The following is a 16,317-nucleotide window of genomic DNA, read 5'->3' on the forward strand; positions in this document are numbered from 1 at the left end:
CTAAGATACCACCTTACGCCAGTTATAATGGAAAAAATTGACAAAGCAAGAAACAATAATTATTGAGAGTGATGTAGAAAGGGCCTGGATTTACAAGCTCCATGGGACTCTCCGTTGCTACAATAAACCTCTTTTTGCCTCCCCAGTGCGATCTCTTGGAAGTGATTTGTTCCATTCCCCTCCCGTCCTGTCATGCCTGCCAATCTTCAGAGATTTGTGAGGTTTCCTGGGTCTGGGCCTGGCTGGGGAAGCGTGGCTGTTTCCAGAAGCTTAGCATTGTCTCCTCTCTTCTGTCATGTGTCGGCATGCCTCACTCCCCACGGTGTTCCTAGCTTCTCAGGAGGAAAGCCTCCATTCCCTGCCAGCCTCTCGGTGGTCTTCCACCAGCTGGCTCACCTCTCTCCCATGCAAGGGGTAGGTCTGAGGAAATGCAGCCTGGATTTACAAGCTCCATGGGACTCTCCGTTGCTACAATAAACCTCTTTTTGCCTCCCCAGTGCGATCTCTTGGTAGTGATTTGTTCCATTCCCCCCCCGTCCTGTCATGCCTGCCAATCCTCAGAGATTTGTGAGGCTTCCTGGGTCTGGGCCTGGCTGGGGAAGTCATCGGGGTGCCCACGTCTGGTTCCCAGCTTCCAGCCCCAATGACCCGGAGTGGCCGCTCTAAGGCTTCCGGCCATCTGATCAACCTTCGCCCAGATGAAGGTGCCTCAGGGGCCAGTATTCCTCCAAGGGATGTAGGTAGAGCCCAAGGGGCAGTCAGTGCACGCCCATGGGATTCGACCCCATCCTTCTCAGCCGAGGCCAAATGCACACGTAAGGCTGATCATACTACGCAGGCAACAAAGCTCCCTCCTTCCCTCCCTTTCTCCCTCCCTTCCTCCCTCCCTCTCATCCTCCCTCCTTCCCTCCTTGCTTTTTTGCCTGCCTCCCTCCTTGTCTCTGTCTCTTTCTTCAGATCTCTGTCTCTCTCTATCCCCCTCTCTCTCTATCTCGCTTTCCCTCATAAGTGGACACACTCAGAGGTCCACAGTGTCACAGGATCCTGCTTAAGCATGTCAGAGGACGCGCTCAAGTGTGTGTCGGCGGCTAGTTCCTTGGGGATTTATTCTTCCCCTAACTCTTTCCTACGTGCCCGGGGAGATGAGAGATTGTGGATTCAGTCATTTGACGCCCCCTTCCCCCCACGCCCAACACGTATGTGTTCCAAGTTGCCCAGAATGAAAGAATTTTGATCTTGGCCGCTTCTGTCCAAAAAGATCTCGATCTCTCTGGACACGCGCATATGCACAAACACGTCCGTCTCTCCATGCCTCCGTGCGTCCAGCTGCACTGGTGGATTGTGCATATCTCTCTGTCCATATAGCTTGTGCTAGAAACCCTGTACATCTCTCTTGCCCCAGAGTGTCACTCCTAAAGTTCACTCTATGGACACAACTGCCTGTAACTTCTGTAGACAGAGTGGAAGGGTCTGTCTCCCTCCCTGGACAGAGCAGGTTCCAATGTCTGAAAGGTGCCTGGGGACAAGGTGGCCTCGGAACACAGGGGGCTTTCATTTTGTCTGTGGAAGCCACGTGGAAGAAAGCCTCCCTCGTGGCTGTGGGATGATAGCGTTCTGATCTGAGAGTGTCTGTGAGGTCTCTGGACCCTCGGGGCTGGCACTTGCGCACACAGGACATGGAGGAAAGAATGGGCCTGCAGCCACATTGGGGTCCAAGGCCAGCCACGCCAGAGGAGTCTCAAGTCTGGACTTGAGCCCTGGAGCCTGTCCCGTCAACGGGTGAACTATGCTATCTGTATCGTTGAGTTCTCAGGGCCCTGGCCTGTGTGCAACACGGAGCCACCACTCTGTGGAATTGCCTGCTAGAGAGGGTGTCCACATGGAAGCTTGTGCGAGTCTTCCAGCTAGCAGGCTGTGTCTCCTGGCCTTGGAGTTCAAGGCCCCAGAGGCTTTGATCTGGGAAGACATCCTCGCCCAACTGTGCCTCCCCTGGGATCCCTCAAAGTGATTTTTTCACCCTCGGATCACCCTTGCCTGAGAATCATGGCCCAAGACCATGAACTCCGTGAGCACATGACATCCTCTTGGGGCTCGATAGCTGTTCCTAATACTGGTGAGATTCAGCCTCAGGCACTGCCTTGTGACCACCCACACTGTAAGGACAGTAAAGTCTGTAAAAGCAACACAGAGCCATGCAAATGGCCATCTGCCCTAATCAGCTGCAGTCAGCACTCAGCACTTGGACCATCGTGGGGATATATGTTTTCCTGAAAGGCATCTCCACTTGCCCCGAACACTCCACGTTCTCCGGTCCCATGCACTTCCTTCAACGTTGTTGTTCCCTTGTGCCCACAAGCAGTGATGACTGTCAATCAAACCTCCCCACGTACTGCCAGTGGCCAACTCGCAATTTCCCTCTCACATTTCTCCTATCTAAGTTGTCTGATTTCAGTCTCACGCTGAGGCATTAGGAGAGTTCCTCTTCCTGGAGTCCTCCCTCCCGTCTCGTAGCCCAGCCCGGTGCTCTTTTCTCAGAACTGGCTCTCAGGTGGAATTACTGATGGATTCAGGATCCTTCGGGATCAGCAAGCAAAACCCTTCCAGAGCTTCTCGAGGGGTGGGCCCATAATCGTTCTCAGATCTCCTGGTCCTTTGAGTAGCAGGTCACCTCCCCCACTTCTCATTTCTCACCTAGGAAAGGAAGGTTGGCCCAAATGGGAGAGGAGCCAGTCTCTGTCCACAGAAAGAACCAGCAAGGACACTGTGCAACAGCTCGTGAGTACAAGAGACCACTGGTGGACAAGGGCATGAGGCCAGAGATGAGTGTTGCCTGGTGATTGGACTGCCATGCTGCCTGGTGATTGGCCAGAGAAGCGAGATAACAGATGAGTTAACAGGATGATATAACAGTTGAGAGCTGTCTGTTGATTGGCCAGTAAGAGAAGGGCTGGAATAATCACCTAAAGATTGGCCAGGGTGAGAGGCAGGGTCAGTGGTAGGCGATTAGCCAAGCGTGGGGGGCAGGGACAGTGGCATGGGGAATGTCCAGGGAGAGGGAGCCAGGCAGACACCTGGCAATTGGCCAGGAGCCCTGTGGTGAGCTTAGGGATCTTGATGCTTGCAGTTACAAAAGCCATGGCCCAGTGCTCCAAAGTGGGACAAAGAGTGGGTTCCACCTCTGGTCACCTCCTCATTCCACTGGCACCTGACTGCACACACAGCAAGGACCAGCCCCCACCTCTCTAAATAGCTATGCATGCCAGCCAACCTCCCTTCTCTAAATCCATGGTTTTCATACCAGACTGCCCTACTCAACAAAGGGAAACTTGTGACCCACACGCAGAGCCACCAACACCTCTGTGCCCCTGCAGACTGTCCACAGAGCAAAGACCACCTGCCAATCCCACCCCATCCCTCTGACCCCAACTACAGGCATGGTGGGAGTCCATCCCCAGGCTTTCCCTTGCTGTTCCCAAAAGCCTCCTCTGCCTGTGGAACTCAGCTTCCCTACCTGGCACAGGTAACCTGGTTGGAAGCATAGGCCACCAGTCCCCATACACCATACCCCACGATGCCTTCCAAAAATGTGAGCCCAGAGAACACGAACAGTGCACTGGCCTCAGAAACATCCCTGCTTCCTGGCAACACACGATGACCATGTTCTTGGATCCCAAGTGGTGTCCCCATTGCAAGACAGGGAAGAATTGGCCCCATGAACCTTCCCACACTAACTCATTCAGTGACTCTGTAAGACACACAGAAGGTCAGGACATGGAGCAGGAAGGACAGCCCAAACCCGGAAAAGTGGAGCATTTGTACCCAGATGTCAGAAATTTGTGGTTACTAGACAGACACAAATCCCCCTCTCCAGTAGAAGGTCCAGTGTGGTGTGGTCTGTGAAAGTAAAGGCTGTTCCCTCTCCTGGGGGCTTACTCCCAAATGTCAGTGATTCACAGCTGGATGCCAAGACCTGAGTGGTGCTTGCAGCCATTCAGAATGCAGTACCCACATGGAGTCACTGTGCCGAGATGCTGGTGGTTCCATGACCCGCAGGCCTCAGGCCTGGGGATGAGTTTAGCCTGATGTCCTGGTAATATATCACTTGGGGAAACTTTATCTTTAGGGGAAGTCTCTCCTGAGTGAGCAAAGGACGCCAGGACTAAAGATAAGAGAAAGACCAGCAGCTGGGAGAGCTGTCCATGGCAATGAAAGCCATAGATAATACTTTGAGAGGATTGGGTGGCTTTTAACACAAGCAAGAACAGTAATAAAGAACTCTCCAAAAAAGAGTTTAAGCTAAAGAATTCCCTCACAATATTTGTGGAAGAACATCAAAGTTTAAAGACAAATCTGCTTTTTTACTTGGTGTAGAAGAAGGACAAGATTAGAAGACCTTTCCAGAGGACCAGGGCTCCCTGGACATGGCCCAGCATGAGGAGGGAGCTGGGAGCAAAGGAGGAGACCCAGGTTCTGAGGACAGAGTAATCCTAGGCTGCGCTCCTCTAGCCTGAGGAGAAGTCCTCCCTACTGGAGGGGGAGGTGGAGTTGGAGGTGTCAGGAGTGGGCTGAGGTCCCTAAGCTTCAGAGCTTTTTTGTCCAAATTCAGGGCTTCCTGGAAGGTTTTCCCTTCCAGGCCACATTTTCAAAGGGGAGAGGACACTACACATGCCCACCCCAGGAGGACATAGAAGGGAAGCTGGGCTGGGTGTGTGTGTCACCTCCTGGAGTGGGGGTGGCATGAGTTTCAGGATATCTACCAACGTTAAATAAATAGTTGCACTGAAATGCAAAAGAATAATTTCCAGATGTTTGAAATATACAGCTCAGCATCATAGTCACCAAGTCACCACAGTAGACACTGCATTCTCCAGATTGTGGGCAGGGGACTCCAAGCCTCTGAAAATGTGGCAGTGAACCATAGGGAGCTGACAGCACAACGTGCCCATCTTAGTGAACACTATTCACACACACTGACTTCTCTAGGTCTCAAGGCCAGCCACTGAGGTGGGTGCCACTCTGATAGAAAGGGAAAGGGAAGCAGGGTGTCTACACACAGGTATTTTGGCATAGACGATTTCTGACCTGAGACCTCACAGACTTTGTGGGAAAATGTGGCTCCAAACTTTGACCATTTAAAGTCTCTGTTTGCCAACAAGAACATTCACATTCCATTGGCCAAAGCAAGTCCTACAGCCAAGCCCATTCAAAAAGAAAAGTAAATGAGGTCAATTTGGAGGGCTACGGCCATGAAGGGAAGGTGAAAAAATGGAGACAAATAATACAATTTACTTTACTTCCCTTGCTTATGATCCCTTAAACAGTAGGATATTCTTTGTTCTGTGTTTCCAGTATCCAGCACCATGCCGGGCATTAGTAAATGTAACCAAGAAGCTTGAAGGAATGAGTATGACCAGGTTTTTCCTAACATGGTTATGGTTCTAACACTTTTGATTTTTGGATCCAGAAGGATTTAGGTTTAAATCCAAGCGCCCTCATGTGTGGTCAGGATTTTTTGCAATAACATCAATAATAGTAAAATTAAGAACAGACCGTATTTCGTGATTGTTTACTGTGTGATAGAAACACTGCTAAGGGTTGCAGGTTTCCTGTGTCATTTCAATCTTCAAACACATTAATGAGGTAGGCACTGGTCTCTCCATGCTGCAGATGAGGTGACTGAGAATCAGAGACGCTCAGGAATGTATTCAATGTCACACAGCTAGGAGGAGGTGGAGCTACGATGGGAACCCTGACCCACTAGGCTCTACAGACTCCTTCCATGGGCCATGTTATAGCACAGCTACATGCTAAGGTAAGTCCAACCAATGTCACTTTCCTCATCTGCAAAATAGGGACACACAAGAGCATGACCAGTCTGTAGAATTGTTACCACGTTCAGAGAAATGTCCTATATCAATGGCCTGGCAGAGTCAGGCATCCACTCTGGGCACTCAGGAATGATTACTTCCTTCTCTCCTTTCCATTTCACATCTGACTCCGGCTGCTAGATTGATGAAAACTTTCCTCCTAATCCACAGATCTATCTTAGTTAAACCTACCCTACTCAACCACTAAGACCCTCCTAGGCCCTCCACTGGAATGCTTTCCAAAATCCAACCACTAGCAGTGGATTTCTAAAACCCTTGGGAAGACTTTCCCAGTGGCTCAGCATTTCCCTTGGCTGCTAAGGTATTCATGAACCTTGATGGATTCTGAAATTAGCCTCCAACCAGGGAGTAGGATTTATAGAGGAGGCTTGAGCCAGGCACTTGCACGTCTCAGTTCAGTAGGTGGAGAGAAAGCAAGCAAGTGGCAAGGGTAAAGTTGCCAGAGTGACCTGTGAGGTGCCAAGCCCAGGAGCAAGGTGGGTCTTCCCATACTGTGCTCAGAAATTTCAGACCTTGGGGCGCCTGGGTAACGCAGTGGTTAAGCATCTGCCTTCGGCTCAGGACGTGATCCCAGCATTCTGGGATCGAGCCCCACATCAGGCTCCTCCACTAAGAGCCTGCTTCTTCCTCTCCCACACCCACTGCTTGTGTTCCCTCTCTCGCTGGCTGTCTCTCAGTGTTAAGTAATAAATAAAATCTTTAAAAAAAAAAAGAAATTTCGGACCTGAAGAAAGAGAAATTAGGGAATCCATCCCATTTACAATAGCACCAAAAATCATACGTTATCTTGGAATTAACTTAACCACAGATGTAAAGGATCTATATTCTAGAAACTACAAATCACTCTTGAAAGACATTAAAGAAGACACAAAATGATGGAAAAATATTCCATGCTCATGGATCGGAAGAATGAACATAGTTAAAATGTCCTTCTACCCAGGTCAATCTATACTTTCAATGCTATCCCAATCAAAATACCAATGACATCTGTCAAAGAACTGGAACAAACAGCCCTTAATTTTGTGTGGAACCAGAAAAGGCCACGGATCTCCAAGGAAGTGTTGAAAAGGAAAAACAAAGCTGGGGGCATCACTGCCGGATTTCAAGTTGTACTACAAAGCTGTGATCACAAAGACAGCATGGTACTGGCACAAAAACAGACACATAGACCAATGGAAGAGAATAGAGAACCCAGAAATGGACCCTCGGCTCTTTGGGCAACTGATCTTTGACAAAGCAGGAAAAAACATCCAGTGGAAAAAAGACAGTCTCTTCAATAAATGGTGCTGGGAAAATTGGACAGCTACATGTAAAGGAACAGAACTTGACCACTCTCTCACACAATACACAAAGATGAACTCCAAATGGATGAAAGATCTCGATGTGAGACAGGAATCCATCAAAATCCTAGAGGAAAGCATAGACAGCAACCTCTACGACATCGGCCACAGCAACCTTTTTCATGACACGTCTCCAAAGGCAAGAGAAACAAAAGATAAAATGAACTTGTGGGACTTCATCAATATAAAAAACTTCTGCACAGCCAAGGAAACAGTCAAAAAAAATTAAGAGGCAGCCCACGGAATGGAAGAATACATTTGCAAATGGCACTACAGACAAAAGACTGGTATCCAGGATCTACAAAGAACTTCTCAAACTCAATACGCAAGAAACAAATAAACAAATCATCAAATGGGCCAAAAATATGAATAGACACTTTTCCAATGAAGACATGCAAATTGCTAACAGACACATGAAAAAAATGTTCAAAATCATTATTCATCGGGGAAATTCAAATCAAAACCACACTAAGATACCACCTTACGCCAGTTATAATGGAAAAAATTGACAAAGCAAGAAACAACAATTGTTGGAGAGGATGTGGAGAAAGGGGATCCCTCCTATATTGTTGGTGGGAATGCAAGTTGGTAAAGCCACTCTGGAATACAGTGTGGTGGTCCCTTAAAAAGTTAAAATTTGAGCTACCGTATGATCTAGGCATTGTACTACTGGGTATTTACCGCAAAAATACAGACATAGTGAAGAGAAGGGCCATATGCACCCCAATGTTCATAGCATCATTGTCCACAACAGCTAAATCGTGGAAGGAACCGAGGTGCCCTTCAAGAGATGACTGGATTAAGAAGTTGTGGTCCATATATACAATGGAATATTACTCAGCTATCAGAAAGAACGAGTTCTTAACATTTGCTGCAACATGGATGGTACTGGAGGAGATTATGCTAAGTGAAAGAAGTCAAGCAGAGAAAGACAATTATCATATGGTTTCTCTCATCTATGGAACATAAGAACTAGGAAGATCGGTAGGAGAAGAAAGGCATAACGAAAGGGGGGGTACTCAGAAGGGGGAATGAAGCATGAGAGATTTTGGACTCTGAGAAACAAACTGAGGGTTTCAGAGGGGAGGGTGTGTTGGGGAATGGGATAGGCTGGTGGTGGGTATTAAGGAGGGTATGTATTGCATGGTGTACTGGGTGTTATATGGAAGTAATGAATCATGGAACTTTACATCAAAAACCAGGGATGTATGTATGGTGACTAACATAATATAATAAAAAATATTATAATAATAGAAAAGAATGTACAACCCATACCAGGGTGCATCTTAATAAAGTTTAACAATTGCCAAAAAAAAAAAAAAAGAAGAAAGAAAGAAAGAAATTTCAGACCTCGACAGTGGGAGGAGCAGTTTGTCTGAAGAATCAAGGATTTGGTTTGGAGAGCACATTGTTGGAGGAGAGGAATGAGAGATGTTTAATGAGCACCTACTGTGTGCCAGGCACCTTAGACATGTAAGTCTATTGGATCTTGTAAGAAAAAAAAAAAGTCTTGTTTTACAGTCAGGAAATGGAGATGGATAGTCTGAGAAGTGAAACAACTTGAGCAAGTTTATAAAGATAAGAGTCCAAATGGGGACCTTGCTCACCTCACCTATGGTGAGAACTGAACTCACTACCTCCAGGGACACATCAAGTCTACACCTATTTATAGAGCAGATCCTCCTGAAGAAGAACTGAGGGCCAACTGAACAGCTTCTGCACAACACATGACAGAGACACCCTCACCATCCTGCCAACTGCAGTGAGAGGGATAGTTCTGGGAGATGTAAGCTGATCTGTCTGCCCTGGGTCACAGAAAACAAGCTGCAGTTTGTTTTTATTTTTTAAGGTTTGTCTTTATTTGTCAGACAGAGGGAGAGTGAAAGCAAGCACAAGCAGGAGGAGCGGCACACAGAGGGAGGAGTCTCGCCACTGAACAAGGAGCTCGATATGGGACTTGATCCCATGATCCTCCTGGGATCATGACCTGAGCAGAAGCTAGACACTTAACCAACTGAGCCACCAAGGTGTCTCAAGAAGCTGCAATTTAAAGAGCAAATGTATTGTGAAGGATGCACCCTTCAAGCCCCCCAGTGGGGAGGGAGTGGTGCTGGATCTCTTTCTGTGTTGAAGTGTTGGCAAGCGCCATGGTTCCCATTCCCCTCCACCTTGATAGCATGGACAGAAGCAGGTTCTGAGCACCCTAGCCAGCTTGCTACCTCGCTGAGCCTTGGGTCCCCAACCCACTCAACCCCAGCTGTGCCCACGAGGCAGCCCCAGCATAGCACACACTGGGTTGCCCCGGTTGGCATTCACTACAGCTCCAGAAGTCACACCAATGTGACACCTTAATCCTATTCACCCCAGCACACTTCAGGCTTGCACGACTCGGATTGCTAGGGCACCCCCTTAATGGAGATTTATGTGACCTCCTGGGTCTCTACTGTCTCAGCTCAAACTGTCCTGACAAGGAGCCCCTTAATGTGGAAAGCCCAGCACCCCCCATCCCACACTCTGCCAGCCCACTCACAGTGCTTAAGACCCCAGGACACCCCAGCTTTCTCCCACCTGAGCTTCAGACATCCTGCTAGGAGATCCTGTGCACAGAGAACCCCCCAATCCTGAATCCACTTCAGCTACAGCTACCCTCCCAAAGTGTCTCCTCTGCAGAGAGCCCTGGGACACTCCAGCCCACCCTCTTCAGCTACAGCTGTCCTGCCAGGGCACCTCTGTGCAGAGAACCCCAGAAAACCTCAGCTCCTGATCCATCTCCACTCCAGCCACCCTGCCAGGGGGCCCTCTGCACAGAGAGCCTTATGATACCAGCTTGTATCAATTTCAGCTTTAGCCAGGCGGCCTGGGTGCCCTCAGTGTGAAGATGCATGCACCCCTACATTTATTGTACCATGACTTACAGTACCAAGGTGTGGAAACAACCCAGGTATCCATCAGAGAGGAATGGATAAGGGCTGCTCTTCATCCAAACCACCATCTCCCTGCTTGCCTAGCCAGGGATCCCCACCTGCACCCCCAAGTCCCCCACTATGTCTGCACCACCCAGAGGGTCCTAGCCCAAGACGTGGTGTCTGTGCAACCCCATGTCCTTTCCAGAACCTCCATGTTCACACATTCTGCCAGCACCCCCACAAATCACCAGCACCCTCAGGTCTCTGCACTCCACCTGCACCCCAGAGTGTCCTAGCCCACACCCCGTGCCCCTGTATCCCTGGCCAGAGAAGCATCCAGAAGTACCTGCAGATCCTGGTCCTCCTCCTCCCTGGTAGCAGCAGGCTGCAGCCCCTGGACCAAGAAGCCAGCATGTGGGAGAAATTCCAGTTGGAAGAGGAAGCACAAGACTCAGAATGTGGGTTTTCATGCACCGAAGTAACACAAGGATCACCACCTCTTTCCAACTCTTCAAAGCACGTTAGAAAGCCTTCTGTGCCTTAGCAGCAGTGGTGTTCCAACAGCACCATTGCTGGAGAGCACAAAACAAAGTTTGTAGGAATGCTAACAATTACAGAGTTCATAAATACACCACAGAAATGGCATATGTCAACGCTGGTACAGATTTATGAATTAGAGGCACAAAAGATTGAAATGGGGAGGGAGCTTCATCCCCAAGAAATACATAAGCCTTTAGTGATTATAGCTCCAGATGCAAACATCTTCCATGCTGTGCACTCACTGATCACAAATAAAATTCACTCATTGCCAGTTATTGATCCGACCAGTAGAATGCACTTTGTACACGTACCCACAAAAGAATCCTCTCGTTCCTCCAGCATTTTATGTCTGGTCTGCCAAAGCCTCCCTTCATGAAGCTTCTAGAATCTGGATGTTCTTGCATTTGGGACCCACCACAACATCCCTTCATCCACCAGGAGACTCCCTTCAGTAGAGCCTTGAATGTCTTTGCAGAAAGACAGTTGCTGGCTTTCCCTGTGGTGCACGAGTCAGGAGAAGTTGTGGATATTTATTCTAAGTCTGATGTAATTAAGCTTGCTGCTGAGAAAACGTTCAGTAACCTAGATGTCACAGTGACCCAGGCCCTCAGCACCGCTCACAGTGTCTTGAGGGTTTTGTGAAGTACAGTAAGCTGGAAATCCTGGACAGATTAGTGTGGGCTGACCTCTGGGATGCTGGTCACAAGTGAAGCAGATAGCATCGTGGGAGTCATTTCCCTGTCAGACGTGTGGTAAGCCCTGATACTCATGCCTGCAGGTGCCAAGCAGAAGGAGACAGAAGCAGAATGGCCACTGTGCATGGAGAAGCCCTTGGAGAAAACGCGAACAAGGATTCTGGGTCAAGCTTTGCCTCCTGAACACTGACCATGATAGAAGATGGTGAAATGGCTACGAATGTGTATCAGGGTTTAGTGATGGATATTTTTTTTTTCCAGTGATGTTGAAATCAAGCATAGGAGCAGATTTTATGTGTTTGAAGATGCAGGCTTGCATTAAAAGACTGTTTTCAGACTTTAGAAAAATTTCAGATGCTATATATTATCAAAGTGCACTGTGTCCTGAAATTCTTATTATTTTTCATCTCGAAGAATCACTGGTCTATAACAGTTAATAGAACATAAGGGGAGAGCATGACCTGTTCATATCTCGTGTTTTATATCACAGGTTATGTCATCATTGTAGCCCGTGGCAGGTGGAGACTCGCCAGGCTGGGGAGTGAAAGTCTTTGAACTTTTCTCCAACCAGTTTCTTTTCCTTAGATTTGTGGAACAGCTGTAATTTGAATATAATCAATTTGTAAAACTTAACAGCTTTTTATGATAAGTGTCTGTTCTGATCTATAATGTAAAGAAATCTGCTTTACGACAGCATTATTTATTTTTACTCTCAGCAATATTCTACACACCTTGGCAGGTAAGCTTCACCGTACCCATTAATAAACCATTGGTTGTTATTGTAAATGGCAACTTCCTCATTTAACTTTGTATCTGCAAAGGATAAAACTTCTAATGTAGCCACTGTTAGAGCGTAAAAGCTCAGGTTTCCAAAAGCATGTGTGGAGACCTGCTCTGCTAGACTGGAAACAGGCAACCATTATGAGGAAAGAAATTGCTGTGAAAATGTCAACTTTCTTCTCATGTATGGAAATGTAAAATCATGGGATGCCTGGGTGAGGCTCAGTCCATTAAGTGTCCAACTTTGGCTCAGATCATGATCCCAGGGTCCTGAGATCGAGTCCCACATTGGGATCCCTGCTCAGCGGGGAGTCTGCTTCTCCCTCTGCCTGCTGCTCCCCCTGCTTGTGCTTTCTCTCTGACAAATAAGTAAGAATATCTTTAAAAAAAAAAAAAGAAATGTAAAATCATACTGTCTGTATGACTGCTGCTGGATTGTTGTTGTAAAGTGTTATTATGGCATATGCAGTCCTGTCATGTAGTTGAAGAGAAACAATGATTCTTAATGTAAGTCCTCTGGAAATGCCCATACTGTGGATATATATGAGTATACTGTGATTTTTTGTTTTTGTTTTTGTCAGATTGAAAAATTAAAATAAATCTTACTATCTATAGGGCACCTGGGTGGCTCAGTCATTTAAGTGTCTGTCTTTGGCTCAGGTCATGACCTCAGGGTCCTGGGATCAAGACCACTGTCAGGCTCCCTGCTCAGTGGGGAACTTAAAACATTCTCCCTCTCCCTCAGCCCCTCCCCCACTCATCATCTTTCTCTCTCACACACACACAAATAATTAAATAATTTTAAAATAATCTTACTACCTATTTAAAAAACAGATGAATTGATAAAGAACAGGTGATATATATACAAAATGGAAAATTACTCAGCCATAAAAAAGGATGAGATCTTGTCATTTGGCAAAACATGGATAGACCCAGATGGCATAAACCTAGGTGAAATACGTCAGACAGAGAAAGAAAAATAGAGTATGAATTCAGTCTTATGTGGAATGTGAATAGCAAAACAAATGAATAAACAACCAAACAAAAAGCAGAATCAGACCTATAAATACAGGAACAAAGTGATGTTTGCCAGAGGAGAGGCGAGGGGGGCATGGGAGAAATGCGTGCAGGGGAGTGGGAGACACAGGCTTCCCGTTATGGGATGAATAATCAGGTGGATGGAAGGCACAATGAAGTGAATATGGTCAATGGTATTGTAATAGTGTCTCTGGTGACCCATGGGAGCTACACTTGTGGTGAGTATAGGATAAGGTAAAAACTTCTCCAATCAGTATAATGTCCACATGAAGCTACCATGTTATTGTGTGTCAACTATGCTTCAATTAAAAAAATGAGTCAGAAAGTACATATAAAACAGAACTGGGTTTGTCTGACAGTGATAGAAACCCAAATGCAATCCAGCTGGAAATAGCCTCACTCAGCCCGTCTAGGGGCCGCAGGTAACTCTGGACTCTTGGGACACTCTGCTCTTCTCTTCTATGATTATTTTACTTCCAGTTCCCTTCTTTGCTGATTTCTGTTTCAGCTTCCTTTTCCAGCTTTTTTGTGTGCACCCCTGTGGTTGGTTTTCAGTCCTAGGCCAAATGGTCTTCTTCTCTTCACGGTCCTCATGGGGAAGCCCATCTATCCCCCAGTTTCAGAGAGCACCTCTCTGCTCATTGCTCTTCTCTCCCCTGAGCTCAGACCCTGTGTATCTGCTCCGTGATGAGACAGCTCTGAGCTCACTCTTTCAACAAGTCATTACTGGGAGCTTCCTGTGTGCTGGGGAACAAATAATGATGGTTCCCGAACATATTCCTTTTTTAATTAGTTTTAGGGGTAGAATTTAGTTTTGTATTAGTTGCATAGAACACCTAGTGCTTATTCCATCATGTGACTCCTTAATGCCCAATCACCCAGTTACCTCATCTCTGCACCAAGCCCCCTCCAGCATCCCTCAGTTTGGTCCCTACAGTTCAGAGTCTCTTATAGTTTGCCTTCCTTTCTGTTTTCATCTTATTTTATTTTTCTCCCCTTCCCCTATATTCATGTGTTTTGTTTCTTAAATTCCACATATGAGTAAAATCATATGGTATTTGTCTTTCTCTGACTGACTAATTTCACTTAATGTAGTATCCCCTAATTCCATCCACATTGTTACAAATGGCAAGAGTTAATTCTTTTTGGTGGCTGAGGAATATTCCATTGTATGTTCATACCACGTTTTCTTTACCCAGACTTCCAACATTTCTGATTTTGCACCCTGCTGCTTATAATACTTTGTGTAGCCTCCTCAAGCAGACTCCGTCTCCTCCACTGTATCCTCAGCTGTATCACATCAAATTCAAGTCTCTCCACCTCTCATCTTCCAAATGGTCATCACGTTTCTACTTGTAGACTTGCAGCATTTGTTTTCTCAGACCTCTGATTGATTTCTTGGGTGTTCAGAATGATCTGATAACTATGTATTTGTATTCAAGGGAGGGGAGAAACATAACTCCTTCCCCCAGAACTTTCTGATTGGATCTGGACATGAAGACTGTGAACCTGGTGACAGGCTGGATTATGTTGCTCCCCTTCTATGAGGCTGAATGTTGCTTTGGCAACAGGTGACACAGCTTCATTCTTCCCAGGTTCAGGTTTATTGTGGGAAGGTGTACCAAACACAATATCTACGATTTTCTAGACATATTTCTGAGTGTTTATGGATAAGTTGAGAGTAGCATTTGCTCTAGTGCCATGTTGTCCACTTACCCCTGAAGTGTGACCTTTCATGGGGTCTAATGGCCCATGTCTTCATTAACATTGGTGTCAGTGTTTTAGTGAATGGGGACTCTGAGTGACACATTTAGCTTTGTACTGGTTGAGTCTTTCAGGTTCTCCATGAACTATAAATACAACCCAAATATTAATTTTTCATCCTGATGGAAAGTTAACTTGTTTTCTTTGAAACATGGTTTCCAGGCAATGATGTCAGGAGGGTCGTTGAGAACGCCATCAGTAATTGGCCAGCTGAGCTGCCTGGTGATTGGCCGCCCAAATGGGGCCAACCTAACAGTGCCCTGGTGATAGGCCAGGGCATGGTGGTGACATCACAAGAAGGCATTGTGATGCCCCAGGGCTGTTATAAAGCACGGCAACAGCCCAGGCTGCACTGAGAGAGAGATGGCGCTTCAGCCACAGCTCTTCCTGCCGCTATTCCTCACCTTCTCTGCCCTGTTCTCTGCCCTTGCCCATGGCAAGCCCCCTGCCCACCCCTCTCACCCCGGGCCTCTCACCAACACTCTGCACTCCACTGTCAGGTTTGTGCCTACTTTTGTGCTCCTCTGTGGTCCTGAGAGTCCACAAACCTGCTCTTGGTGACTGCTGGACATGTTTCCCACTATGAAGATGGCCTGGCTGCTCAGGTACATTTTTCCATTTTGCATGTGGGAGTGGGACACTAGCAATCAGAGTACTGTGGATTCTCAGAGAGCTGGGCCCCACACCTCTGGGGTCACAACTGGGATCAGTACAGGAAAGCTGAGTCCGTGTCCTGAGGGAGCACTGGGCACACTACGACTCTGGAGCCCTCCAGCCCGGCTCAGTACAGAGGACATGAATGTCCTGAACACCCAGCTGACCCAGATGTGCACAAGGTGTACAATGTCTCCAGACACCTGGCAGAGGGAATTTTAGGAACCAAGTAAGTACTGAAAGAAGGAATCACCACATCATTGGACACAGTGGGAGTCCTTGCAACATAGGTCTTCAGATCACAAGCTCTCTGACCCAGGTCAGCAGTGGACAAACTAATCCCCATTACACCTGGCCAACTAGGGGCCAAGAGACCACCAACCCTCAAACACAGCAGAACATAGAGCAATTCAGTTCCCAGAACAGAGCACCCAAACGGAGCCCTCAGACTTGGAGACTTCTGAACTCATTTGACAGTGGCCAGATGAGTCACACAGACACTGGGTGGAACATCAGCCCTCACACCACAGGCTGGCCAGCCAATAACAGCACAAGGCAAGTGAGTCCAGAAACACTGGTCTGGCCAAGTGCCAAGAAACCATGAGTCTTATATCCCAGGTCAGCAATGGGAAAATGACTCACCTGGAGAGCAAGATCACCATGTGCCCTTGGACCTAGAGACCAACAACTCAGCTCTGTGCTAGTCTAAGCA

General features: G+C 47.2%; 1 pseudogene; it reads left to right on the plus strand.

The window, feature by feature from the left end:
• Positions 1-643: 643 nt before the first annotated feature.
• Positions 644-11,559, plus strand: LOC103682582 (annotated as a pseudogene).
• Positions 11,560-16,317: the final 4,758 nt, after the last annotated feature.

The sequence above is a fragment of the Ursus maritimus genome, unplaced genomic scaffold, assembly GCF_017311325.1.
Source record: "Ursus maritimus isolate PB19 unplaced genomic scaffold, ASM1731132v1 scaffold_5, whole genome shotgun sequence".
Classification (NCBI taxonomy): Eukaryota; Metazoa; Chordata; class Mammalia; order Carnivora; family Ursidae; genus Ursus; species Ursus maritimus.